Source organism: Astatotilapia calliptera, chromosome 19 (assembly GCF_900246225.1).
Source record: "Astatotilapia calliptera chromosome 19, fAstCal1.2, whole genome shotgun sequence".
NCBI lineage: Eukaryota > Metazoa > Chordata > Actinopteri > Cichliformes > Cichlidae > Astatotilapia > Astatotilapia calliptera.
In genome coordinates, this window is record NC_039320.1 from 6,222,154 (window position 1) to 6,249,206 (window position 27,053).

The 27,053-nt window shown below is 42.1% G+C and overlaps 2 long non-coding RNA genes across 2 annotated transcripts; one reads left to right on the plus strand and one right to left on the minus strand.

Moving 5' to 3' along the window:
• The first annotated feature begins 240 nt into the window (after positions 1 to 240).
• Positions 241 to 986, plus strand: LOC113012074 (uncharacterized). Its single transcript, XR_003270640.1, has 2 exons — positions 241 to 554; positions 765 to 986. It is a non-coding gene; the product is annotated as an uncharacterized LOC113012074 (long non-coding RNA).
• Positions 987 to 20,438: 19,452 nt separating this feature from the next.
• LOC113012073 (uncharacterized) lies at positions 20,439 to 26,678 on the minus strand. Its single transcript, XR_003270639.1, has 4 exons — positions 26,264 to 26,678; positions 26,125 to 26,186; positions 25,921 to 26,027; positions 20,439 to 21,195 (listed from the first exon to the last, which is right to left on the minus strand). It is a non-coding gene; the product is annotated as an uncharacterized LOC113012073 (long non-coding RNA).
• Between the last annotated feature and the right edge of the window lie 375 nt (positions 26,679 to 27,053).

Consider the following 27,053-nt stretch of genomic DNA (forward strand, 5'->3'; position numbering starts at 1 on the left):
CTAACCCGTTTGGTTAAGAAATGGCGTAAAAAACGCCGTTTAATTATTCAAAACGCCGAAAAAAGCGGCGTTCTGTTCCGACAAACGCCGCTTTTTCCGCCACTCGGATGGTGCCCTGAACGCACCATCCGAGTGACGTAAAAAGCGGCGTTCAAAGACAGACGGAAACGCCGTTTTTTACGCTACTCGGCACAAAACGCCGTTTTTATGCATCTTTGAACGGCGTTTTTTTACGGCGTTCTCTGCCAGCTGTAACGGCGTTTAAAACGGCGTTTTATTGAAATTATGCAGGGCACTCCCCATGGTTCCCTCATCCAATTACTTTCAACTCATTTCACCCAATCAAAGAAGAGGAAGTGCAGACCACACTAATGCATCACCGATTCACCTTGCTGCTAAGCGATTGCCTATTCAGTACCAGTGCTTGTCACAGTATTCACTTGTATTATAATCCCACTATGCATTTTGATGTGTTTAAGGCATGATCGAGCAAACAAACGACAGAATACTTTTTCTGAAACCTTAACTGTGTTACCTGTTATGGCAGCTAACAGGTAATGAGCAGAGCTAGCTCTGCTCATTTCTGAGCTTCTTTCTTATTTTCCTCTTTACTTCTCTTAACCTTTAACTTATGTTTTAGCAATCAGATCCTGCCATCTTGCATTACCGCTTCGTGCTAGTTATGTTGACTTTTCTCTTCTTTTGTCTCCACTTTTTTCACCCGTGTTTGGACACTCGGCGCATGGCTCCTTTGTTTACATTAGGGATCAGCTGTTAGCGCTGCGCCCTGCAGCTGCGCTACCGGCAGACAGACCCTACATCCCCAGTGAGGGAAGAAACGGGGGTGATGTCTCCCGAGGACACCTCACACACCATCTCTCCTTCCTGTAATCACTTTAAATGTGAGATCGCTCCCTGTCCTCCCGTACTGGTGATGGTGAAGCCAAGGAGAGAAGGCCCAAGTAATAAACACCCGTTTCAAAGAACCGACCTGTGTCTGTGTTGTTGTGAATTCTGTCATGGAAATCAGTGCATTTCCTGAAAGAAATCTCTCCTTCCGGGTCATCCGTGGATCGAGTTTCCTTCGAGACGTGGGCAGCGATAAGCAGAGTTTTGTATAAGATTAATTATTCAAAGTAAGCTCAGGTATGCCGTTCAGCGGGTTAGTTACAGCGCCGGGAGTAGCCTGGGAGAACAAAATGATACAGAGACTGCTTTCCCAAAATCAACTCAAAGTTTATTCTTCTGTGCAGGGTTTTTATAGGCAGAAGGGTTCGTGTGTCAATAAGTTTCAAGTTACAAGTTACAACCATATAAGGAAGTTCCCCCTAGCTCTGAAAGGGGCCTTCTATAATCTCAACATACTTTTGACAGGTCCATTAAACACTAGACAGTTAGAATCCTTTAGTGATATAAGTTTGCACATGGTAGAATACTGCATGTAGTTATTTGCATTAGGAAATGTTTAACCATATATACCTAGAGGCACATAATCAATGGTGTGTGATCTTTAGCAGGCTGCAAACTTGATGTGCACTCGAGGAATGCACTGTCCCACTATACCACAGCAGGATCAACGCAGCTATGCCTGTTCCAGTTTAAGTGCCTTCTTTACATATAGATGAACTGTTGGATTTTCCAGACCAGCAGGCCAAAGGAAGTTGCCCGTGGGGTCGCAGCAAGAGGAGATGAAGTTCAAACAAAGGGCATTGCAGAAACAGGGTCCTTTGTATAATATCATCAAAAAAGGTATTCAGTACATGCTCCCAAAATACTAAAATATCTAACATTTCCTGTATCCTTTGGGGCAACAGACCTGAGTCACACTTTTAGAGAAGTACCTGGTGAGGTGGATTGAGAGGAATATCCATGATGCATGGCAGTTTGTTCACTCACTTCCTCTCCACCACAGCTTCCGAAGTGCAGCCAATCACAGAGCTTGCTCTCCTGATCCAAGAAGAACACATCAAAGTGCGCTGCACAAGCTTGCTCACAAAAAATAGCCTGCCCATACACTGCTTGTGTACAGCTTCTGTTTTGATCTTCCAGTTCAGCAAATGTATATATGTGGGTGTCCAGGTATTTGTGCTCCTCCACCACATCATATCAGTGGGTTCAGTATCTTATACTTTTGTCAAGATAATGCACACTGCAGCCGACAGTTATCAGAAAGAAGCCATTACCAAGTTACATGGATTCTTTTTTTTTTTTTATAACTTCATGTCATATAAACTAGTTATGTTATGTGCAACACTGTCATGTGCCACTCTGGTTTTATGTTTCAAATTCGTGTAAGACATCCACAGTACTCTGATGACATTGACAAGGACATCTCCAGTTTACATGGGAAACTATTATTTCAGGTTCTTGAGATTACTTATTTACGTCACTTTTGAGAAAACGTACATACAGGTCTGATTCAAAACTGTATATCTATTTTTTTAATGCATGTTGAAAGGGCAAAAATATTCATGAGATACTGTTAACATTATTAAATTTGAAGGCTATTATACAGTGGTATTACTTTAAACTGAGTAAAACGGTATTTTGATAAAAGTTAAGGTCTCCGTTTGTTTCAGAAAGAGCATACTGTCATTTACTTGCTTTTATTATTTATTTATATGCCCTCCGCGGACCATCTCTGCACTGCGTGGGTGATTAGTGGCTCCCTGCACAGTAAGGGCTGCACACACAGGGACAAGACGCACTCGGTTACGATCGGATCTTCCCTGGGCAGGGGGAGGTGATGAACTGTATGCCACTTTTTCATTGGCATACATTAAGTACAATGTTTTATTGCCTACGGTGGGGCAGGTCACATACTGGGTGAAGGTGGGCAGTGTGGAGTCCAGCGAGACATGATTAAAGTCCCCTGATATTAGAAGAAGAGCTCTCGGAGATTGCGTTTGCAGTCTGCGGACCACAGAGAGTCACAGGCTACCTCCACGGATGCTAACCGCTAATAGCGCAATGTCTGTGTTGCAGAGTTGTTCTTTCACAGCGATGTGCCCAGAGATACCACAACCGTCTTTAACAAACACTGCCAGCCTCCCTCCTTTCCTCTCACCGCTGTCTCTCGTCTTGTCCGCCCGCAGCAGCTGGAAGCCGGGCAGCCTACTCACAGAGGGAGTACCGGGATACTGCCACTGTGACCGGGTTAGCGTCATTAGCTCCTCAATCATATCAGGGAGCGATCTCACATTTAAAGTGATTACAGGAAGGAGAGATGGTGTGTGAGGTGTCCTCGGGAGACATCACCCCCGTTTCTTCCCTCACTGGGGATGTAGGGTCTGTCTGCCGGTAGCGCAGCTGCAGGGCGCAGCGCTAACAGCTGATCCCTAATGTAAACAAAGGAGCCATGCGCCGAGTGTCCAAACACGGGTGAAAAAAGTGGAGACAAAAGAAGAGAAAAGTCAACATAACTAGCACGAAGCGGTAATGCAAGATGGCAGGATCTGATTGCTAAAACATAAGTTAAAGGTTAAGAGAAGTAAAGAGGAAAATAAGAAAGAAGCTCAGAAATGAGCAGAGCTAGCTCTGCTCATTACCTGTTAGCTGCCATAACAGGTAACACAGTTAAGGTTTCAGAAAAAGTATTCTGTCGTTTGTTTGCTCGATCATGCCTTAAACACATCAAAATGCATAGTGGGATTATAATACAAGTGAATACTGTGACAAGCACTGGTACTGAATAGGCAATCGCTTAGCAGCAAGGTGAATCGGTGATGCATTAGTGTGGTCTGCACTTCCTCTTCTTTGATTGGGTGAAATGAGTTGAAAGTAATTGGATGAGGGAACCATGGGGAGTGCCCTGCATAATTTCAATAAAACGCCGTTTTAAACGCCGTTACAGCTGGCAGAGAACGCCGTAAAAAACGCCGTTCAAAGATGCATAAAAACGGCGTTTTGTGCCGAGTAGCGTAAAAAACGGCGTTTCCGTCTGTCTTTGAACGCCGCTTTTTACGTCACTCGGATGGTGCGTTCAGGGCACCATCCGAGTGGCGGAAAAAGCGGCGTTTGTCGGAACAGAACGCCGCTTTTTTCGGCGTTTTGAATAATTAAACGGCGTTTTTTACGCCATTTCTTAACCAAACGGGTTAGGAAAGTGGCGATTTATGGCTCTAACGGCTTGCCATAGATTTGCGTCGCGAAAACGCCAAAACGCGTGAAACGCGCGTCAGTGTAGCGCGTCTGGCGCGTTTGACTCGCGAATAAAACCACGCGCGTGAGTTTTTGTGTTGCATTTTGTGCATACGCGCGTTTCGCGTCTACCGCTCGAGTTGGAAAAATCTGAACTCCAGCGTCAAATCGCGCCGCGACAACCAATCAGGAGCCTGGTGACGTGGCTGTTACCTAGGTCAAAGGGGCAGATCCAGCCAAAGCCTTTCATACTTCAATGGAGGGGAAGGCTAATCAATGCGGTAGCAAACAACTCGGAGCTGTACAACACCAGCTGCTTTCAGTACCGAGACAGGAATAAAAAGGACCGAGCTTGGAGGAAGATATGTGAAGAGATCGGGCAACCTGGTAAGTTCATTCATTTCTCTTTTGAAAGTTTTCACTGACCCGGGAAGCCGCACAAAAGCTAGCAAGCCACCGCTATTTTCCCACTGACGTACAAATACCGTTCTGCTTTTATGCATGTTATCATTTAGGAATATATTTTATTGTTTATTAATAAACAGCACACAGTGGTCCCGCTGTTCATCCGTCACTGCTTTGCTTTTTCGCTGATTTTTTATTGCACAGTACAGCATTGCATTCTGCAGCCTGATTGACAAATCTCCTGCGCTTGCCAAATTTATCACGTTTGGTTTTGATAACCATCGCGTCCAATAGAAAAAACAGCACAAAAACACCCATAACTATGAGCCTCATTCGGAAATAGACACCTGCACCGTGAGGGAAAAAGGCGCACGAAAGTGGCGGGCAGATGAAGACAAACCGCGGCATAATAATACTTTTACGTTTTGCAATCTACAAAGGTTTGCACTTTGAGAATCAATTGTGAGAACTGTGGCCAGGTGCTAGTTATTCTGAGAACCCCTGCTGCAATAAATGAGGGACCACTGTCTACTCTACGATTATTATATCCAACCTGTTAACATTTAATACTGTATTGATAGAACCAACTGATTCTGCAGCAGAGCATCCCCAGTCCCTGAGCTCCTGCTGCTGCACCCACAGATATGTACAGCAAGCACTGATACCTTTTTAGTCGGTGGGATTCCCTTGTGATCACCTTTACTAAATATCTACAACCAATCTGATTATATCCTGTTATTGTTTTTTTTTTTTTTTCAATGTTGAAATTAAAATCTAGTAGCAGCCTTCTCATTTCTTTGTGTTTTGTGCTGTTTTACAGGCCCACAGAGGAGGACGGCTCCGAGGCAGATGAGGGACGGGTCCCAGGACGGTCCATCGGCGGTGGAGCTGGCCATCCTGGAGTCCCTGAAGAGGCCACACCAGTCTCCAATGGAGCATCTCCTCCTCAGCCTTGTTCCTGCTCTGGAGAGCAGCTGGTCCTTTTTATTCCTGTCTCTCTCTGTAAATTCTTATATTTTATATATTTATGTTTAATGTTTTTCTGTTTGAGACTTTTAATATTATTTCAAATAAATGTTTATAATGACTAATGTCTCAGTTCTACTACACAGCAAATGTTGGCACACGACTTGACACATGTAGAATTTATTTCATATTATACTAATGACAAAATATACTGACACAGTGGGATGCAGAAGTTTGGGCAACCTTGTTAATAGACATTATTTTCCTGTATAAATCGTTGGTTGTTACAATAAAAAATGTCAGTTAAATATCATACAGAAGACACACACAGTGATATTTGAGAAGTGAAAAGAAGTTTACTGGATTTACAGAAAGTGTGCAATAATTGTTTAAACAAAATCAAGCAGGTGCATCAATTTGGGCACCACAAAAAAGAAATGAAATGAATATTTAGTGTATATCAATGTGTGTGTCTCCTATATGATATATGGGGTGCCTTTGTCTGGATGTGCTTCCCATCCAGAGCTGCACAGCACAGAGGAAAGTTCCAGCGCTCCTGGAATCACTCTGTGATGGACCGCCAGTCTCCAGGTGAAGGCACAGCCATGAAGTCGTCCACTAGACAGTCCCAGATGGACGTCGCTGCCTGGGGGTGATCTGGCTCACCGTGGACACACCGACTCTGAAACTGAACGCGATGGTCCTGAAGGAGTCCCCGGTGACAAGGAACCTGGACAAAATTGTTCAAAATCAGTATTATGTGTACTGCAGTTACAAAATATATTATTCAAATTCCAAAATACTTTTGTGATGTCAGATTTAAATCACAAAACATGAATCTTACATAAAACCTTTTGTAATTATAAGGATAATTACAAAATGTATATTAGATAATATCTAAAACAGTTGTGTTTTGTTTTAACTTTAACATATCATAATTTGATTGGTAGCAACTTTCACAACTACAGTGAGCCAATCACTCATAATTCCTAAACATGTCAATCAGGTAGGAATGAAGTAAGACATTAATAGAAATAAAGAGTTGTGTGTTGACATGTAGCCCTTTCCTTGCTTAAATCATTAATATTTTTGAAAAATTAATCTGTGATAAGACAGCTTATCAAGATAGAACCATGTAACTAGAGATGAACCAACCTGTTCACAGTTTTATCTAACTCTGTTTTAATAAAGGCTGTGACCCCTGCTATAGAGTCTGACAGCTGCAGGGATTATATACAAATATTCAACTATCCCAGAATTAAACCAGGTCTAAATAAAAAGGAGTGAGTATCACTACAAAGGTTAACTCAGTGGTCCTAATGCTACAGTTTGATATCAGCAAACACCGAGCGCATACATTGATGTGACACCACAGCCATGCTATCATGCAAACATTGATAACAGCATAAATCGAATTAAATCGGGACTTGATGAGACCTTCTGAGTATCACTAGAAATATTATAAAGAGTCGTCTCTGTACCACAGTTTGCTTTCAGTAAACACCGACAGCATTCACTGTTAGCATAGCACATCCATGTTAGCAGTGTATAACTGGATGGATTAGCATATTAGCACAGATATCAATAAAGGACTACCGTATTAAATAGTTTTACTAACCTCAGGCAGACGGACAGGCGCTCTGCAGGTGGGATTGAGCGTCTGTAGTTGGTGTCTAGGCGGGCGATGCTGGGACCGACGAGGGAAAGCAGGTCCTCAAACTGGCCGACGGTGATAGCGCTGGAATCGGCTGTCATCCAGGCGCAGCTCCTGGAGCAAGTGGTGAAACTCACCAAACTGCTCATGCCTCTGGAGGACCTGATGGACCCAGGTACGGCGAGGACGTCTTTTACGCTGCTGCTCTGCTCTCCACAGTACATAGAGAAGGGAGACTCTCTCTTCAAGCGCTAGCTCGATAGCTGCCATCTTGCAAAGATACCGGTCTGGCACAACTCCCTCCCACATTCCTCCCACATTTCCGGTTCACGCGCGCAAATCATTTGACGCGGGATTTTTCTTGGACACGCGTTGAGACGCGAATGTACACGCGTCAAATTAGGGGCGTTTGGGGCGTTTTATTCGCGTCCATCGCGTTCGGTGTGAACACACCGTAAGACCAACCTGCAATTGTTTTGTTGTGAAGTAGCCTGTCAGAAACTGCACATGACAAACTTTGCCAGCTTGCCCCCTCCATCCATCCATATGGATAAACAAAAAAACGACACATTTAAAATGTAACCTAAACCATTTAGGCAACCCCACTCTCCATCAATTCCGACCTTTTTGCATACACTATTGAAAATATCACGTTATGCTATAGGCTACATGCCGTTAGGCAGAGGGCTCTCTTGAGCCCATTTTTCGTTACAAATTTTAGGATGATCTCACGGAAATCTGTGAATAAATACAAAGTTTTCAAACTGAAGTCAGTGACGGGAAGACATCACACTTTTTAGAGATGGAACTGCAGAAAAACCTAAAACCTTGACATGATTATGAATAATAGAATTATGGACGTTTCTCCGTTTTTGTGGATTAGCCTTTCCATAACTAACGTCAACTACTGTCCTACTTTGGTAAGATTGAAATTAATGTCTTTGACTGTCTTTAGTAGGTGTCTCCTGTGAGAAAGTTAGAACACCGTCCAACTGTCTAAAGATGCAGTCTTTAGCCTAACTGGTTGTTACTGACTCAGCGATGCTCGCAGACATTTACGCACTGTGTTGTGACCTGATTGTGACAGAACAGTGACGTTGTTATTGGTAGTTTGAAGGGTACGGTGTTGGGGGTGGTGCATGTTAAAAGTTTTGAGAAGCACTGGTTAGACATGTTAATTTTTTTTGGTGTAACATATTGGCAACATTAACACATTAATTTGCTAAAGGAAAAATAGGCAGTTCCCAATTGCCTGTGAAAACGACCATTCTGCCCTGTTCTTGTAATGACCACAGTCAGTCTTATTCGTTCTCATACATTTTGGTCTATTTATTTACTAATTTCAGCAAGCATAATGCCTAGGAAAGAGAGGCTGAGAAAGGAGAAAGAAAGGGATCTACAACAGGCAGCCCAGGGAAGCAGTTCTCTGCTCTCCTGGATGAAAGCAAAGGAAAATGAAGATGAAAGGTCAGAGTCAAGGGCAGAGTCAGGTTCTATTTTAATGTTTTAATGTAACCTGCTCCTTGCAGTTAATTCTATTGGAAAATCTTAAAAGCTGTTCACACTTAGTTTTTAATGAACTTAATCAGCAGGCATTGAGCTAACTATTATTTTGTACCTATGAAAGTTATTTCTATGTTACAAGACTTGCAGCATGGGTTATTATTAAAACTATCTGTTTAAGCTTATTATTATGATAAATAATAATACTATTATTATTATTATTGTTCCATTGTAGTCAGTCACAGCAGGGAAGCAGCTCTATGCCATCTACCAGCATAGCAGAAGAGGGAGATATAGAAACAGATGAAGCCGCGACCAATGCAGCAACAGGTTCAGTTAGGCCTACAGACACTGATGTAGTGCTCTCTGAAGACCACAATGAGGAAGAACAGATCGATCACATAATGTCAAAGTTAGCAGCTTTACAATACCCAACAGATCCAACACACATCCATACATTTAAAATAAAGCGCAATGACGGATACGTTTCAATGTGCTGCAATGTGGGCCCATGTCAGCCTGATATACCTTACCCAAAAACTGAGGGGAGATCATTCCAGAAACTGTGGTTTTCTGCTAATGTGTGGCTGGTTTTCCACATATGCAAAAAGTGCCCTTTTTCCCCCTGGAGCACTTGCCCCCCAAAATGTCTGTGCACGCCACTGCAGGTAGAGCTGCTGCAAAAAACCCACAGAGCTCAGCAGCCAGCGTAACAAATTCTGGATCCTTTGCTTTTAGTTAGCAGTTAGCATTAGCAGCACATCCTGCGTCCGATGTGAAAGGACTTTTATGCTGCACACTGTGACTCACAGCAATGGTCCTGGGTCAGCCCTGACTTTGTGTTAAACTAATCCTAAAGTAATAATGGTATTTCTAACCACTGATATACCACAACTTTTTCCTTTCAACAGCTACTGAAAGTTAGGGGACCTAGCTGCTATCGGATATTTATATAGAGATCCTCCAGCTTCAAACTGTATCACCCTTCAAGGACCTGCAGTTCAAAAAAGCGCCCCTCCGACAGCCAAACCCATCTGTTCTCTGATTGGATTGTTACATTTGTGATTGACATGACATTGACCAATCAGATGAAAGGAAGAAAAATAGGGTCAAAATCCGTACTTGTAACTTGCAGGGGTTTTTTTCTAAGTCCACACACAAATCTTTTTTACACATACAAATCTTTTATACGCACACACAAATTCTTTTTCCACATACAAATCTTTTTTACAAGTACAAAATATTTATGACCACATTTTGAGCCCATAAACGTCACATCACTACTTGTTTGTTGTTTTAGTTTATTGTGTTTGGTGGTTATCCTGGGTGGGGGTACGCTTCAGAGTTTGGTAGGAGATTATATCCCTGCTCTGCTGCCTACCCTTGAGTTTGCGTTTAAAGTTGCCTCGAGCCCGGTACACCACTGAAGACTAGACAGGTAGTTTTATTGTTTTTAGCGTTTTAGGCTGGGAGTTGGCGGGTAGGCCGTTTTTAAGTTGGCGAAGTGTGTACACCGTGTGTGTGCATATGTCAGTGTTGATGGATGCTAATGAGATCCTTGTGAGGTGAGTGTTTTGTGCTGTGACCTTTAGTGTTGTGGAGAATATGGCTACTTTTGTTGGATCACTTGTGAGTGTTGTTGGCCAGGTGATGGCAATAACGCTGAGGGGTGCAGAGCCACCCTTGATGTGATCATTGTGCGGCTATAGCGCTCCATTTTGTGGTTGGTCACTAGTGTGCTTGCTTTACTGAACTTTTTGGATTAAAGTAACTTGTTGTGGTATAGGGCCACTTGTATGTGACCATTTGTGTGGTGAAGACAACAGATCACTTGTGTGATTATTCGTGGCTGCTCTCATTTTGTGTTATAGCGATCGTAGCTCAAGAGTTGGGAGTTCGCCTTGTAATCGGAAGGTTGCCGGTTCGAGCCCCGGCTTGGACAGTCTCAGTTGTTGTGTCCTTGGGCAAGACACTTCACCCGTTGCCTACTGGTGGCGCCAGTGTCCGGCAGCCTCGCCTCTGTCAGTGCGCCCCAGGGTGGCTGTGGCTACAATGTAGCTTGCCATCACCAGTGTGTGAATGGGTGGATGACTGGATATGTAAAGCGCTTTGGGGTCCTTAGGGACTAGTAAAGCGCTATATAAATACAGGCCATTTACCATAGCAGGTTGAATAATCATTCTGGGTTTGTGACTGTTGTGCTCCTTTGTGTTGCTCACATGTTACTTTTTGTGTGTTCAGTGTGGCAACTTCAAATCCTGATGCAGGGGCATCCCTGTTTAAGATGCCAACTAAAGAAATGTGAGTATTTCGTAGTTAGGAGAGCTGGTAATAAAGTACTCAAGTTTGTGCTTTTTGAGGGATCAAGGCTTCAGAGGGACTTTTAATAAATTTAGGGGTCCTAGAGGAACCCTTCCGAGGGAGGAGGTGTTACGTCCCTCTGCCGCCCCTAATCTCCTCAATGTTTTCAGCTGGTGCTAATTGGCCACACCTAGTCAGGTGTGGATAAAAGCATACCTGAGGCAAGTTTCCTGGGGAGCTCACTAGTCTTTGCCTTGGTGGCACCAGCCATTTTAGCCAACCTGGTATTCCATTTTAAGGTAAAACCTCTTCTCACTAACACTCTGGTATTCATCTCTTTTTTTTTTCATATCAACTTTTTATTTTATGTAGTTTCATATCAATTTTTAATGTTAAAAAAATAAAATGAAGATGCATTTTCTTCAAAGGTGAGGAGAGGAAAAAAAATCTTGGCTGTCCAGCTGTATTTGCCTGGTTCCTCTCTCGTCCTCCCCCCTGTAGATTGTTAAAACTGAAGTCCGGAGACCATAATTGGTGGAAGAAATGACCATGCTCTTCGTTCTGGACCATCCTTTTTTTTTTTTTTTTGTTCTAAACAGCATGTTTGAGTTTTATATTACAGAACAAGCAAAGAATAATAGTACAGTTAACATGAGATTTATATTAAAGAACATAGCCCCCAAAATAAGCAAATATAAATTAAAAGAAACAATAATAATAAAATAAAACAAAACCCATTCATAGCATGGGTAAAGCCAACAAAGCAAAATGCAAACGAAAAATAAAAACAACAAAAACAAACGGATAAAAAAAAACAACCCCACTCCCCAACACACACACACAAAACCCCACAACAAAACTCAGCAAGCAACTCATTAAGTATCATTTTCTAAATTAATTCCCTTCATAATGTCTCAGAAACTCAGTTAAAGGTAACCATATTTCTTTAAAATCTACTCCCTTTCCTCTGACAATATAAGTAAGTCGTTCCAATACAATACATGATGCCATCTCCTTCACCCACATATGACTTGAGGGTACATCCACTTTCTTCCAATACAAAGATATTAAGCGCCTAGCTTGCAGGAGGCCAAAGTCAGTTAATTTAGCTGTCTGGTGCTAAAGTCACAGTTCTTTGGATATATACCCAACACACACATTTTTTCTTCAACCGGTATATTTACTCCAACAATCTTCAATAAAGTTTGCGTGATTAATTTCCAGTACTGCTGTAATTTTGGACAGCTCCATACACAGTGGAGCAGAGTGCCCTTCTCGTCTAAACATTTACTGCAGCTATCTGGGATGACAGGCGACCAGCGATTCAGTTTGACTGGGGTTATGCAAGTTCTCATCAACCACTTATATTGGAGGAGTTTCATCCTTGTATTAATTGATTGTCTTTGGGCTTTTAAACATGCAGTTTCCCAGTCCACCTCCTGTATCTCCTCTTGGATGTCAGCCCATGCATCCAACTTGTCAGTGGCAGATTCCCCATCATGTGTTAACAGAGCCGTATAAACTGAAGAGATATGACCTCTGCCCACTGGCTTTTGAAGTATGACATTCTCCAAGTGTGATAATGGTGGCTCAGATACAATCTGTTTATATTTTGACATAATGAAATGTTTAACTTGTAGATATTTAAAAAAATGTTTTTTGGGGATGCTGTATATTTGGCATAGCTGATCAAATGTAAGAAGGTTGCCATCCTTATAAAGATCTGCCACCTTCTGTACATCTTTATCTGCCCAGATTTTGAAACCCCAATCAGCTCTTCCTGCTTTAAAACATGTGTTGCCCCAAATAGGTGAAAAACGAGAGATAGAAGACTCCCATATACTGATGGGCCCTATACCAAACATCTATTGTGTTTTTAAAAAAAGGGTTATTTGTCTTTTTTTTTTTTTTAAATTGCTCGGACTTGCAGAATATAAATACAGATTTAACTGAAGATTTGTTACTGATGTTTGTTCAATTTGTAACCAGTGTCTCAGTGGAAAAGTAGAACATGGCTGAGCGCAGTTGTGCAGACCAGTAATACAGTCTAAGATTAGGGAGTTGTAACCCCCCTCTTTCATATGATAGGTACAACAAGCGAAGTCTTAGTCTAGGTTTTTTATTATTCCAAATAAATCTATTAAAGATACAGTTTAGTTTATCAAAGAATTCTTTTGGAAGAGGCAGAGGAAGTGACTGGAAGAGATATAAAAATCTGGGCAATATGTTCATTTTAATCATGTTTATACGGCCAATCACTGATATGGGCCCTTTATTTAGAGATTCCTCCACTTCACTAATCAGAGGATCATAGTTTGTTGCTACAATGGTATCAATGTCTGGGGTGATTTTAACTTCAAGATACACAAATCCTTCTTTTGCATTAATAAACGGGGTTTGTATAATAGGATTTGATTTAGCCTTTAATCCTTGTTCAGAAATAGGATTGAGGATTTTGAATCATTTATATTATAGCCAGAGAATTGTCTGAATAACTCCATTTGTTGCATTAATTTTGGTATACTAATGGACAGCCTAGTCAGAAAAACACTATCAGGTCATCAGCATACAGAGCCAATCTATGCTCCTGATTAGGGATGGGTATCGTTTAGGTTTTATCCGATACCGGTGCCAAACCGGTACTTTTGAAACGGTGCCGGTGCTTAAACGGTGCTTAAAGAATGGAGAACACAAAATTGGTCCAAAAACCTCTCATGGTCAGCTGTTTTTTGGTTTTTTGGGGGGGGTTTTTTGTAAAAAGATAACAATGTTAGCCTTTTTTGCAGCTATAGGGGATTTATGGCATTACTCTTGGCTGGAAGCAGTGCTTAAACAATGGAAAAAAACACAAACTTTGTCCAAAATCCTCTCATGTTTAACTGTTTTCCACTTATTCTTTGGTCATTTTAGCCTTTTTGGCCAGGGTGAAGGGAGTATCTGCCATCAAACAAGAAGACAGCCGCATGTAGCTATGATGATGTTTGCTAGTTCACCTTACATGCATTAATGTAATAACGTGGTTAGCCTACTCAACGTAAATTATACACGAACAACATTACGCTACTCACGCAGAGAAGAACGGCTGCTGCTGCCATCATCATCCGTCATCATTTCTGCTACACTGGCAGGGCTAGGGGCCAGGACTCTCCTCTTCGTGTTTTTGGGGATGTTGCTAACTCCGGCTCCGATAACAGGCAACCCACCCGCAGTAGATGTGAGGTCTCGCAGCAAGCTACCATACGGCGCATTTCTGGGCGACGCTATGCGTCGCCAGGTGTTTCATCGGATTGAGGTGTTACCTCCTTTGACAGTATCACAGTATCAGCTTAAAGCACTTGTTGCAGGCTGCTGAGTTTGCATATTTTGCTGTGAAGTACAGCCAGACTTTTGACCGCTTCACCTTGGGCATTTTAAATCTGTAGCTCTGCTCTAAAAGAACGTACATACCTGGCCCCGCCTACTATCCTCGGAAACGTAAAATGATTGGCTAGAATCTAAAGTGTATCACAGCTCAGGAAAAAAAAGCACCGAAATAAAGCACCGAAATGTGCGCTGCTTTTCGGTCTGGTTACTACCGTTTATGTCAGAACCGTGCCATCAGTGCTTTAAGTGGGCCGGTACGCGCCGGTACTCAGTACCGCCACTTCTCCATGCGCCCAGAACGTGCTTTTAGCGTACCGGTACTCCCATTTGCACATCTGTTATAATCGCTTGGCTGCGCTGCCGCTTTTCAGAGCGCCCTTCACAAGCATGCTTCCTAATCCGTCCCACCGAGAGCAGAGACTACATTACCCATACACCAATGTGTTTTACAAGTGAAAAGCGCATGCGTCGCTTTTGCCGTGTGTAAAACGCGCAAACAGCTGCTCGGTTAAAATACAAAAACAATGAACACTTAATATGCTCTCCTGGCTTCAGACTCTGAGTAGTAAAAGAACAAGGTCAGAATCAGAGGACTCGCTGGCTGACACCCCACCAAGCCAGAATGATATCGCTGCACTAGTGCCGCAGCCGCGGACGACGGCACTTTTGGCGACGACGAGGACGAGAATGACACCATTTCTACCGATGACAACAGCCGCGTTAGCGAGCATGAGTGGCCAGAATGTTGGTCCCAAGCACAAGTCCGGTATTTCTCCACAAATTACTAGTGGGTGATCAGCAGAAATCAAAAGTTGGGTTGTAGTGTGTGTAGTCAAGTTTGTGCTCGCGTGGACATGCAGCAAGGGCAGAGAGTGTCGCAGGAGTGGAGTGGGTGCTTAATCTCGTCTTTTGGAAGGGACAAGGCCAGGGCTGGACTGGGACAAAAAATCGGCCCGGGCATTTTGACTACAGACCGGCCCACCAGGATAAAGATTGAAAATGTGATGTCATTCAGGGGTAAAACCGTAAAGGATTCTGGGAACTTGTGGCAAGAGGTACTAGCGCACGCAGGCTTTCAATTGAACTCAGTTACACAGCGATAAAAAGAAACCCAAAAAATGGCAAGAAGCTGTTGTATTATTAACTTCAATAGCCGGTCGCATGACAGCCACGGGAAGCCGACGGGTAGAGAGATCGCTTTTTTTAATCGGATTACGTCGTTGAAGAGAAATTTTTAAGCCATGTTTCCGAAGTAAGAGCCGACGGATGGTCTGGATATACCAAATATAACGTCTCAGAACACTCCAGCTCACATGTTAGTCTGCTCCAAGCATTCCCACAAAGGTCAGAGTTTTGTAGTAGTTAATGCGTCATTTTTCTTATAGGTTATAGGTTACAAGCAAGTCTGGCGCTGAACAGAAATTGTCGCGCTATGCTCCCTTGTTTATTGTGCATAAATAGTGAATTGTCCTGACACAATATTGCGTTTTGCTTCTGTTATTATGGTACATTGACAAAAACATATACTTTTATTCACAGGGTAAAACAGTTGTTTTGTATCACTAATTGTCCAGTACGATTACAGCATACAATATTATTGTCACTGCTACATTTCTGTAATGCTACCAGAAATTATTTCCACTACTAATTAATTACCGTTGAGCTCAAAGGTTATATTAATAAACGGTTAACGAATGTGTATTTATGACGACGATTTGTGATACTGGTAAACTTACCTTTGTTCGTCTTTCGTTCTACACGGTGCATTTCAAGGTCCTGCACCCATCCGTCGGTAAACTGTACCTGGACTTGTTGCAGTGACCTGAAGTTACTAAACTTCATGAGTGTATGCACTCACTCCAAGAAGCGTATAATTATAAATCTGGGCGTGGTGAAAGTTGGGCAGCACGCTGACGTCTTTTGTCCCTCTGTGCGCTCGTAAGGGTCTAACCCTTTCACTCCTTTGATTTTTTCCTCGTATCTTTTCTTTGTCTTTTCGTCGAGTCTGTCTTTTTACGGACCGGCATTGTTCTCCTTTTGTTTTGTACATTCCTTTTTTGTGCGGCAAAGAAAAAACAAGAAGGTATTGGAACCGGAGAATGAACGTTTTGCGGTGCTACAAACGCTTGCATTTGATGCGGTACTTGGATTATTTATGTTCAGTAGCTCTTTCTAAGGGTATTTTTTCAATAACCTTGTGCACATTTTATTTATGTTCAGTAGCTCTTTCTAGCTCAAGCAAATCCACAAACTAATAAAATGATTTATTATTTTGTATAAGGTTGTCTGTTGACTGTTGTATATAAAACCCATTCAATATAGTTGTTGTTACCTCAGGGGAGGCGGAAAAAAAAATAGAGTACCGGCACCTCTTTTGGGCCACTTAAAGCACTGCGTGCCATCATGGCACCAGATACCGGTACCCATCCCTACTCCTGATCTCCTAACTGGACACCAAATATGTCAGTTCTCATTCTAATTGTCATCGCCAGGGGTTCTATAGCTAAGATAAATAGCATTGGAGATAATGGACACCCCTGGCGAGTGGAACGCTCCAATGTAATAGGGTTAGAAACTATGTTATTTGTTAAAACACTAGCTTTGGGATTTTTATACAAAAGTTTAACCCATTTGAGAAAATTGTTTCCAAATCCATATCTTGGGAGAACAGTAAATAAATATGACCACTCTATCCTGTCAAAAGCTTGACGAACGTCAAGTGATAATAAAGCTGTATCTTTAGCATCAAATTTCTCGTGAATATATTTAGAACCGTTCTTATATTGTGAAACCCTTGACGTTTTGGCACAAAGCCATTTTGATCATTATGAACTAAATGTGATATATAGAGGTCTAATCTCCTTGCTAAAACTTTACAAAGTATTTTAGTGTCAACCCCCATCAGACTTATTGGTCTAAATGATGAACAGGGGCAGGGGGTTTGCCAGGTTTCAGTATCAAAGTAATCATTGCCTGTCTCAGAGTGGGTGGGAGAGCTTCATTTTGATACACTTCTTCATACATGTTAAAAAGTGGAATTAATAATTTGTCTTGGAAAGTTTTATAAAATTCAATCAGAAAGCCATCTGGCCCAGGTGCTTTACCACTGTTAATGCTTTTAATAGCCTGTGATATCTCTTCAGTAGTTAGACGTCTGTCTAATTCCTGCTTTGTGTTTTTTGTTAGCGTCTGAAACTGAAGTTGATCTAAGAATACGCCCTATTCTTCTGAGGTTTGAGCACATTCTGATTTATACAGTTTTTCATAAAATTCTCTAAAGCTGTCATTAATTTCCACTGGATCTACTGTTACATTCCCTGAAGAGGTCTTTATAATATTAATTGCTCTTTCACTCTGCATTTTCTTAATTCTCCATGCCAAAAGTCTGCCTGCTTTCTCTCCTTGGTCATAATAAGATTGCTTCAGCCACATTAGGCTTTTTGCTGCTGCATCAGGTGATAATTTATTATATTCAGTTCTCAGACGTAGCAACTCACTTTGTTTTGTTGAGTCGTCGCTAACATTTAAGTCTAATTCCAAAGATTTAATCTGTTTATCCAGGGTTTCCATTTGCTTTCTTTGCTGTTTATTCTTTGTACTCGTAAAGCTAAGAATTTCACCTCTAATATATGCTTTCCTTCCCATCTCACCGAGGCACAAGTTTGATCTGTGTTTAACTCAAAGTAATTTTCTATTTTCTCCTCTATAAATTTAACAAATTCAGGATTCTGCAGCCATTTTGTTTGAAGCCGCCAGTGAGGGGGGTTATGGATAAACTTTCCTCGATGGATACTCAGTGAGATAGCTGCATGATCACTGATCACTATGCTATCATACTTACACTGTTTGATCCTTGATAAAAGTTCTCTTGAGACAAGAAAATCTATACGTGAGCGGGATTTATGTATACTTGAATGGCAGGAGAATTCTATTTTATCAGGATTTGTTCTCTCCACACTTCTACCAAGTTGATATCTGATATAAATCGATTTATTAGTCGTCTAGTTTGTGCTTTATATGTATCTGAACCTGTTGAGCGATCCATACTCGGATTGAGAGTACAGTTAAAGTCTCCTCCAATTATATACAGTCCTTGCAAAGCAGATACAGTAAGAAACAGATCTTCAAAAAATTTGGGCTCATTTTCATTTGGGCCATAGAGACTCACCAAGTTTAAAGTAATAGAAAGGATGGTACCCTGAGTGATTACGTACCTACCAGCAGGGTCTTTTATTATTTTCGTCATTTGGGATGGTATGCTTCTATGAATCAAAATAATTACACCTCTCACATAGTTATTGTATGATGCGTTGATCACCTGGTCAGGCCATCTGTTCCTCACAGACTTTAGTTCACAGTCTCAGATGTGTTTCTTGAAGAAAAACTATTTTTGATTTCAATTGGATCCTCATCTTGCATGGATTATATTGAAAACCGCGGAACACTCCTTCGTCGGCAAACACTTTTCTGATCGCGTGTAACTCTGTTCAAGCCGGACGGTCTCAGCTGAGAAATCTTGGGCAAAAAAAGAGTTTGTTTCCGTCGTGCTCGATGTTACTGTGTTTTGTAGAGCGGAAAACAAACTCCCGATCTTGGAAGTTCAGGAATCTGATAAGGACAGCTCTGTGTTGGTTTGGCTTTAGAGGGCTTATTGAGAGGGCTCACCGCACCCTAGCACCTCCGTCAGTCTCAAGCCAGCGCGGTAACATCTCCCGTAAAAACTCCAGCAATGGCCGCTGACCCTCGGCACCCTCCCGGAGGGCAAATAGCCGCAGGTTCTTCCTTCGGCCCCGGTTCTCCAGGTCGTTGGTTTTTGCCTCCAGGTAGGATATACGCGTCATGGCATTGCTGAGATAGGCCACGCTCTTTCCCAGGAGCTCCTCTGCCAACATTATTCTATTTTCAGCTTCCTCCAGTCGTGTAGCATTTGCAGCAACATTTTGCTTTACCTCCGTCATGTTTGTCTCCAAAGCAGCAACTGATTTCGTCATTTCGCCCATACTGTTATCTATGCTGTCCAGTTTAGTTCCGAATACACTAAACTCGGAGCGCAACGGCCGAAGTACAGCTAACACCGTGCTAAGGTCACCCATGCTACTAGCGCTAGCAGCTCCCTCGCTGTTTTCAGGCGTTACCAAAATATCGGTTTATCTGGTTTTTGGGAACCGCGTTTTCAGGTGAAAATATCAGTCCTTGAGATTAGTCGTTTTTGACATTTTCCAATAGCAGTTAAGTTTCTAGTTTTGGGTTGTTCTGGGTTTTTAATGCAGGTTACACGGAGCAACCACTTTAAGCTGCCATCTTGGTCCGCGGCTCCATACCGCCCCCGTTCTGGCCCATCTTACTGGTGGAGGAGGAGGAGGGGATTTGGTCAATGAGGATACGCCTGCAGTAATCCAAGTTATCCCACCTGTTCTAGACTCCATCTGTCTAACTCAGAAATGCTGAAATCATTGCCGAGTTTGCTTGATCATCTGTCTTCAGAGCAGCAAGAAGACATAACTGTCTTGATTAATGAATGCACCTGTGTATTTGGGGATGTGCCAACTCGCACTACAGTGCTAGAGCATGATATTGATGTCCAGGGAGCTAAACCTATTAAGCAGCATCCTTATTGAGCCAGCCCCCATAAACACTTGCTCTTGAGACAGGAGGCTGACTATTTGCTGCAACATGGCTTAGCGAAGCCCATTCAAAGCCCCCTGGAGCTTTCAACACAAACGGAGGGTGGCTGCATCTTGTTCCTATGTCGAGAGGGTTCCCAGAGGGTTAATACTCCACATTTCATCTGCACAGTTGAGGATGTTTTATCGCTCTGTGTTTGTGAGGTTTCAGGCTGTGATGGTGGATGAGGCAGGTGTGGGACTGACACGAGTAAACTGAGTTTAATCAGAAATGTTCTTGTAACAGAGACACATGGAGCAGATTTGAAGCTTTTTCAGAAAAAACATTTATTTATCATTTTAGTTTGAACAGAAATTTAAAGAAAGTTTGTCTTCAGGGACCATGTTGCTTTGTTTGAACTCCTCTAACCTCTGCTGCTACTACTGCTGCTGCTGCTGCTGCTGCTGCTGCTGCTACTGCTGCTGCTGCTGCTGCTGCTGCTGCTGCTGCTGCTCCTGCTTCTCTTCCTGCTGCTCCTGCCTCCACCTGCATGTTTTCCAGCTTCTCTACTGTTTCCGCTGCTGATGCTGCTCTCACTCTGACTCCTGTACATCTCTCTCTTCCTGCTACTGCCCCCTCCTCTGCTTCCACTGAAGCTCCTGCTTCTTTCCCTGCTGATGCTGCGCTCTCTCTCAGCGTTGTTATTAATACAAAACTCTGAAACTCTGTGATTTACAGAGCAGCTGTGACACACTAACTCAGAATTGCTCGGTCCATTACAGCGAAATATGTACTGGAGACCACCCATCGAATTAGAAAGCTGAGTCAGTGACATTTTTAAAACATATCTGGGTACTCTGGAACCATATTTGGGCTTGTTGAAAACTTTTGTAAATACAAAGGCCGCATTATGCCATCTGTCAACCTGTTTTTTAATCATGTTAAGGATGTTGAATTTACTGTTATAGTCTGTGCACTTGCTACATGGGGAGAGGTAAGAGTAGATGAGGAGGAAGTTGTTCTCTCCCTGTTTCTTTAGTTTGTCCAAGCTTTTCAGAACTTTGCCTTCTGCATGTACAGGTCCTGTGGGAACAGCTAAAACCAGCCTTCTGCCAACATATACCTCACCCCCTTTAACTAAGTCTCCCATGTGCTCATTATTAAAGCGGTCTTTATGAAGGACTTCACTGATAAGGGTGTTTGGGTCCTGTTGATCTGGGATGGTTGCAGCCAGACAGAAGTGACCTGTTACTCTGTACCTGTTAGAAAAAGAAACAAAGATCTCAGGTCATTTCACACTGCATCTGTGTGTTCCAGTTCAATTTTGTCCTTTGTTGTGTCAGTAAGCAAAAATCTGGAAGGAATGTATTTCAGTAGGAAGTGTATTTGTGTTGCTCAAACTAAGAAACCAGAGCTTAAAAGGAAGAGGCAACCCAAACCATGTGTCACGGTTTGCAGGGCAAGCCATGTGGTGTTTGTGAATAAGGACCCAAAATGCAGGCACTGGCTGTGATGCGAGTGAGCTTTTATTACAGGAGGTGAAAAACCACAAAAGCGAGGATGGCAAGGACAGAATTAAAACATAACCTGAACTGGGAAAAACTAGTAACAACCTGAAATCATAAAATGCAGAGAGACGGCACGGAGAATGTAGAGCAGCGACACACCAGGTAACACAGACAAACCAACAATGAACACAGGCAAGCACACAATATAAATACACACACAAGGTAACGAGGAAATGGCACACAGGAGGAAAACACGAGAGACAGATCTTCAAAGTAAAACAGGAAATTCACGAGCACAAACTCAGGGACACGAAAAGAGCACTGGGGGGAGGACACAGGACGAAAACCTAAGAACTGCAAACCCTGAAAATGAAACCTACATACGAATACAGACAACCATGAAGAAATAAAACACTCAAATCAGATAATAATAATAACCATAATGATAAACACAAAACCCTGGGCCACCGACCCAGCACCATGACACTATGAGCTTTTTACTAAACCTCGCCCAGCAGGTTTTAATTAAGTAAAATTTTAATTAATACATTCAAATGACTGCATCTACAAATAAAAACAATGTGTGAAGACTGCAGCATGCATGGCTTCAGCTTCTGCTTCTCATGTGCTCCACTATTGAGTTCCTGTTTCTCTTTATTCTTTATTCCACTATTTTATTCTAGTTGCTTCCGTACACTTTTTGGCGCTTAACTACTCCCACAGTTTTTGTGCTATTTGCACCGTTCAAATCTTAAAAAATTCTGCTCTTTCTGCTAATGCGTGCTATGACTTTTTGAGATATTGAATTTTTTTTGCAATATTTTTTGCCCATTTCTGCCATATTATCAGTGGCCTCACTGATTTTCCTTGCCAGGTTGACCTGTGTTTTAGCTCAGTGAGATAAGCATCCGTTCTCAGACTGGGAGGCCAGGGTTCAAATCCCACTTATGGCAACATTTCTTTCAGTTAACACTTAAACTTTTTTAACTCTTTTCAACACAAATTTCAGCTTTTTCACCCCTTTTCAGCAAAATTTTCAGTTTTTTCTGCTGTTTTCAGAAAAAACCTCTTTTCAGCAGAATTCTGCTGATTCACCTCTTTTCTGCAAAGTTTTCAGCCTTTTCACCTCTTATCAGCACAATTCTCAGCCGCTTCTGCTCATTTCAGCACAATTGTCAGTCTCTCCACCACTTCTTTGGGAGAAAGAGTTTGGTGCAGTGAGATGAATAGTTACCTTGAGACCTGAAGGGCCAGGTTCGAATCCTGCTCAGGGCAATGGTTTTTTTCTTTTTCTTTTCTTCTTTTTTTTTTCTTCCTTCAACTTTTTCAGCTTTTTTCAGCAGACATCTTCAGCGTTAAGGCATCCACACAGTATTTTCGCAGGAAATGCAAAATTTTCTAGTCTGCTCTGAGACTGTGATGTGTAGAAGTGCTCGATGTAGTCACAGATTTTCATCTGCAGTTCTTATTTATCGAAGAATACCATGAAGATGAACGTGGAAGCACGCGAGCACAAAAAGTAGGATAATAGCAAAAGTTTAGTGTTTTAAAAAACACAATAATAAAAATGTACAAACACCCACCCTAAACCTTGCCCATATATCCCTGATCTTAAAGAAGGATAAACCTGCGGATCTGTGTACATCCTACAGACCTATAAGTCTACTTAGTGTGGATTGTAAGATTTTGTCCAAAATTTTATCCAGACGTTTGGAGGAGGTTCTGCCGGTTCTGATAAAGCCTGACCAGACGGGATTCGTCAAGAATAGATACTCCCGCTCCAATGTCCACCGACTCATAAATGTTGCGCAGTTCTCTCAGAACACCAATTATAGGGCTCTTGCGATCTCTTTGGATGCTGAGAAAGCATTTGATCGGGTGGAGTGGGAGTATCTATTTGATGTTTTGGACAGGTTTGGTTTGGGATCTGAATTTGTCAAGTGGGTCAAACTGCTGTATGGGGCCCCAGCTGCAAGGGTCTTGGTTAATGGCTCGGTCTCGGATGTCTTCCCACTGGGTAGGGGAACGCGGCAAGGATGCCCCCTCTCTCCCCTGTTGTTTGCACTTGCTTTGGAGCCACTGGCAGAGGCTATAAGAACTGATCCTGAGATCTGTGGGGTGACCTTGTCGAATACTGAATACAGGATTTCCCTTTATGCAGATGACGTGTTGCTCTTTCTCACTAAGCCAGAAACTTCTATTCCTGCACTGACACATATCATCAACCAATTTGGCCTCTTCTCAGGGTATAAGATAAATTATGATAAATCTGAAGCTTTGCCACTGGGTGACGGGGGGAGGTGGGACGCTCCTCCTAATTTCCCTTTCAGGTGGTCGACCACAGGTTTCACATATTTAGGTATCAGGGTGTCCGCAGACACAGCGGAGTTGTACAAGTTGAACTTCAAGCCGATTGTGGCCTCAATCAAGAATGACCTCAATAGGTGGTTTGACCTCCCCCTGTCTTGGACGGGTAGAATAAGTTTAATCAAGATGAATGTGCTACCCAGAATATTATACCCCATTCAAATGTTGCCTCTCAGGATCAACAGAAAAACATTCATAGAGATTGAGGGATGTCTTTCTAAATTCATATGGCGTGGGAAGAAATCTAGACTAAAGATACAGATTTTACAACTGCCCACGGATGAGGGGGGTCAGGCACTGCCTAACTTTTTATATTACTACTGGGCTTGCCATGCACAAATAATCTCAGGGTGGTTACATTCTTTCCTTCACCGGGGCGAACCATCGGTAGATGCCTGGTGCTGTGACCCTCTCTCACCTCTTAGTCTCTTATCCACTGACCTGGCGGACCTCCCTCTTGGTGTCAGAACTAATTCCGTCTTGATGCCCACTTTAAAGGTTTGGCGTAATATTACTGCCCACGTCGGAAGAAGAGGTTTCTCTAGTGCACTGCAGCCTCTAACTAGGAATAAAGCTTTCCCCCCGGGTATTGGCATTAATATATTTGATGATTGGTATTCTAAAAGTATAAGATTTATTTGTGATCTGTTCGAAAGGGGTAGTTTTATGGCCTTTAATCAGTTCAAGTTAAGTATAATTTACCACAGAAACACTTCTTTGGATTCCTGCAAGTAAGGCATTATGTGAACTCCCTTAAATTTCCAGCCAATCAACCAGTTTTGAACCCTGTTGAAAGCTTTCTTCTCAAAGTTAACGAGGAAATGACTACAAAAAAGAAATTTATTTCTCTTTGTTATGGGAAATTGTTGTCTTTGAACTTTATAACCACTGATAAGGCCAGGGTTCGGTGGGAAACCGACCTCGAAGCTCAGGTTGGTGCGGAAGCATGGTCCAAAACTTTCAGATCTGCCATGAAATTGTTTCCCTGTAACAGACTAAAGGAAAGCCAGTACAGAATCTTACATAGACTACAGCGTACGCCGGAGTTCCTAAATAAAATTCACCCTCAGATTTCTGCTCTTTGTGTGAAGTGCAATACGGCTGTAGGGACCTATTACCACTGCATATGGCAATGTCCTTTAATTACTAGATTTTGGAAGAATATTGCTATAGAGCTTTGCTCTATTTTCCACCGAACGATCCCACTGAACCCTATGCTGTTCGTTCTGGGTCTATCTATAGAAGGGCTCTCTCTGTCTTCTGTACAGATGCTTTTGTTAAGTAAACTTTTACATTTGGCGAGGCGATGTGTACTGTTTCAATGGATTCAGAGACAGCCTCCTACTGTTACACAGTGGTACAGAGAACTGCTCAGGGTGCTGCCGATGGAGCGCCTCAGTGCCATCATAAAGGGCAATTGTAATGCATTCTGTAGCATATGGCAGCCTCTGCTTGATCACCTACCTCATGACCTTACTGTGCTATTACATAAAGGGGACTCGCAGTTTGTTTTTAAACACACTGATTAATGTCTGTGTTTCCCCCCCCCTTTTTTTTTTTTTTATTTATTTATTTATTTTTTTATTTATTGTTTCCCTTGACTTCGAATGTGAAACGCTTTACATATTTTGTCCCAGGCGTGTGTACTGGTAACTCATATACCTGCATTTGCTTTGTTATTTTTTTTTTTTTGTGCTTGGCTGTGCTGACTTGTTGCTGTTCGTGTTGTTCTGACAAAATCAATAAATCATCGTTTCAAAAATGTACAAACACACATGTGACTCCAGACTGCAACAGCTCTCAGATTAGAAATGAGCGACAGTTTCCTTTGGAAAGATGATTTTAATATAAAATACTTCACTCAAAGTTTTGTTTTCTTCTATTTTTTTATAATATTAGTTTTTGTTGTTCTTTATTATTAATAATCACTGATATCAGTGTGAGCCCCTGAAAAAGCCTCATCAGCTGATATCCAGCTTATTTAATGTTGTGCCCCAGAAGAAATCTGTCATCTGAGGTCAGTGGTTTTATGCACAGTCCCTCACAAATAAGCAATAAAAAGACAAAACAGGAAGATTACTGATGAATGACATAATAAAGTTCACTTACTCTGTCCTTATGGCTTTTATAATACGAGTTAACCAATTCACATCCACAGCCAGACTGGTTCCAGCTGCCAGCAGGACATACAGCATGAGGCAGGGCACCAACTTCATCTGCACCGTTTAAAACAACACGTTTATGAGTTTTAATGCAGTAAACAGTTAACCATTACAGTAAACTGTTAAGTCAAAACTCCTAAAAATATCTTACCTTTAAAAAGTCTTTTAAAAATGTCAAACTTTTCCACCTTCACTGCTTTGTTTGTCCTGAAACTGCAACAGAAGAAAGAAACCAGTGAAATGCAGGAAACTGAACTGGGACTAAACTGTGAACCAAGAGCTTCACGTACCTGCTCAGGTGGAAGGTCTGTGACCTTCAGTTAGCTGTAAGGAGTGGTTCTATCTGCAGTCGTTCAGGAGGTTTTTATATGAGCAGAGGGGCACAGCAGTCTAAAAATGAGGAAGACAGAAACGAGAAGAAGAGCATCTTATCAGAGCATCATCACATCCTCTCCGCCTGTGGCCAAAGTCAGCAAATATGATGAACTCTGTGAGTGCGACAGCTTTTTACAAGCTTCAGCCACAATCAGTCGTTAAAACCCTCTACAGCATAGCGTTGCCCTGAGGCAACAAACCACATTTTCATGCCTTACACTGGCCCTTCAAAAAAACAACAACTTTTTTTCCTTCAAATAATGCTACCAGACACATCTCTTTCCAATAAAATGATGAGTTGAAGGTGGTGTGACTTTCATTTTGGGGGGGGGAGGACCCATTTCTGCAAGCTGCACTACATGAGAGACATCTCCATTAGGAGGCAAGATAAAGATCACTATTTTACGTGTTTATAGTGAAATAAATGTATATTAAAAAATACTTGTATGTGCATGAATATGTTAAGAAGCATATTTGATTGTTTGTTCTACTTTTTTAAATTTATTTATACAGTAAAACAGTTAATTTTCATTCGTTGCCTCAAGGCAACACTGTGCAGTTAGCCCAATTTTTTTCAGGCAATATAATGCATTTGCATATGAGTCTAGATGTCATGGTCTCCGTGCCTGCCCGGTCGGCCCCACAAGGCTACAATTGCTGTTTCTGTTCTCTCCCTCTCTGCCTGGGCGGAGCTCACTGTGGGCT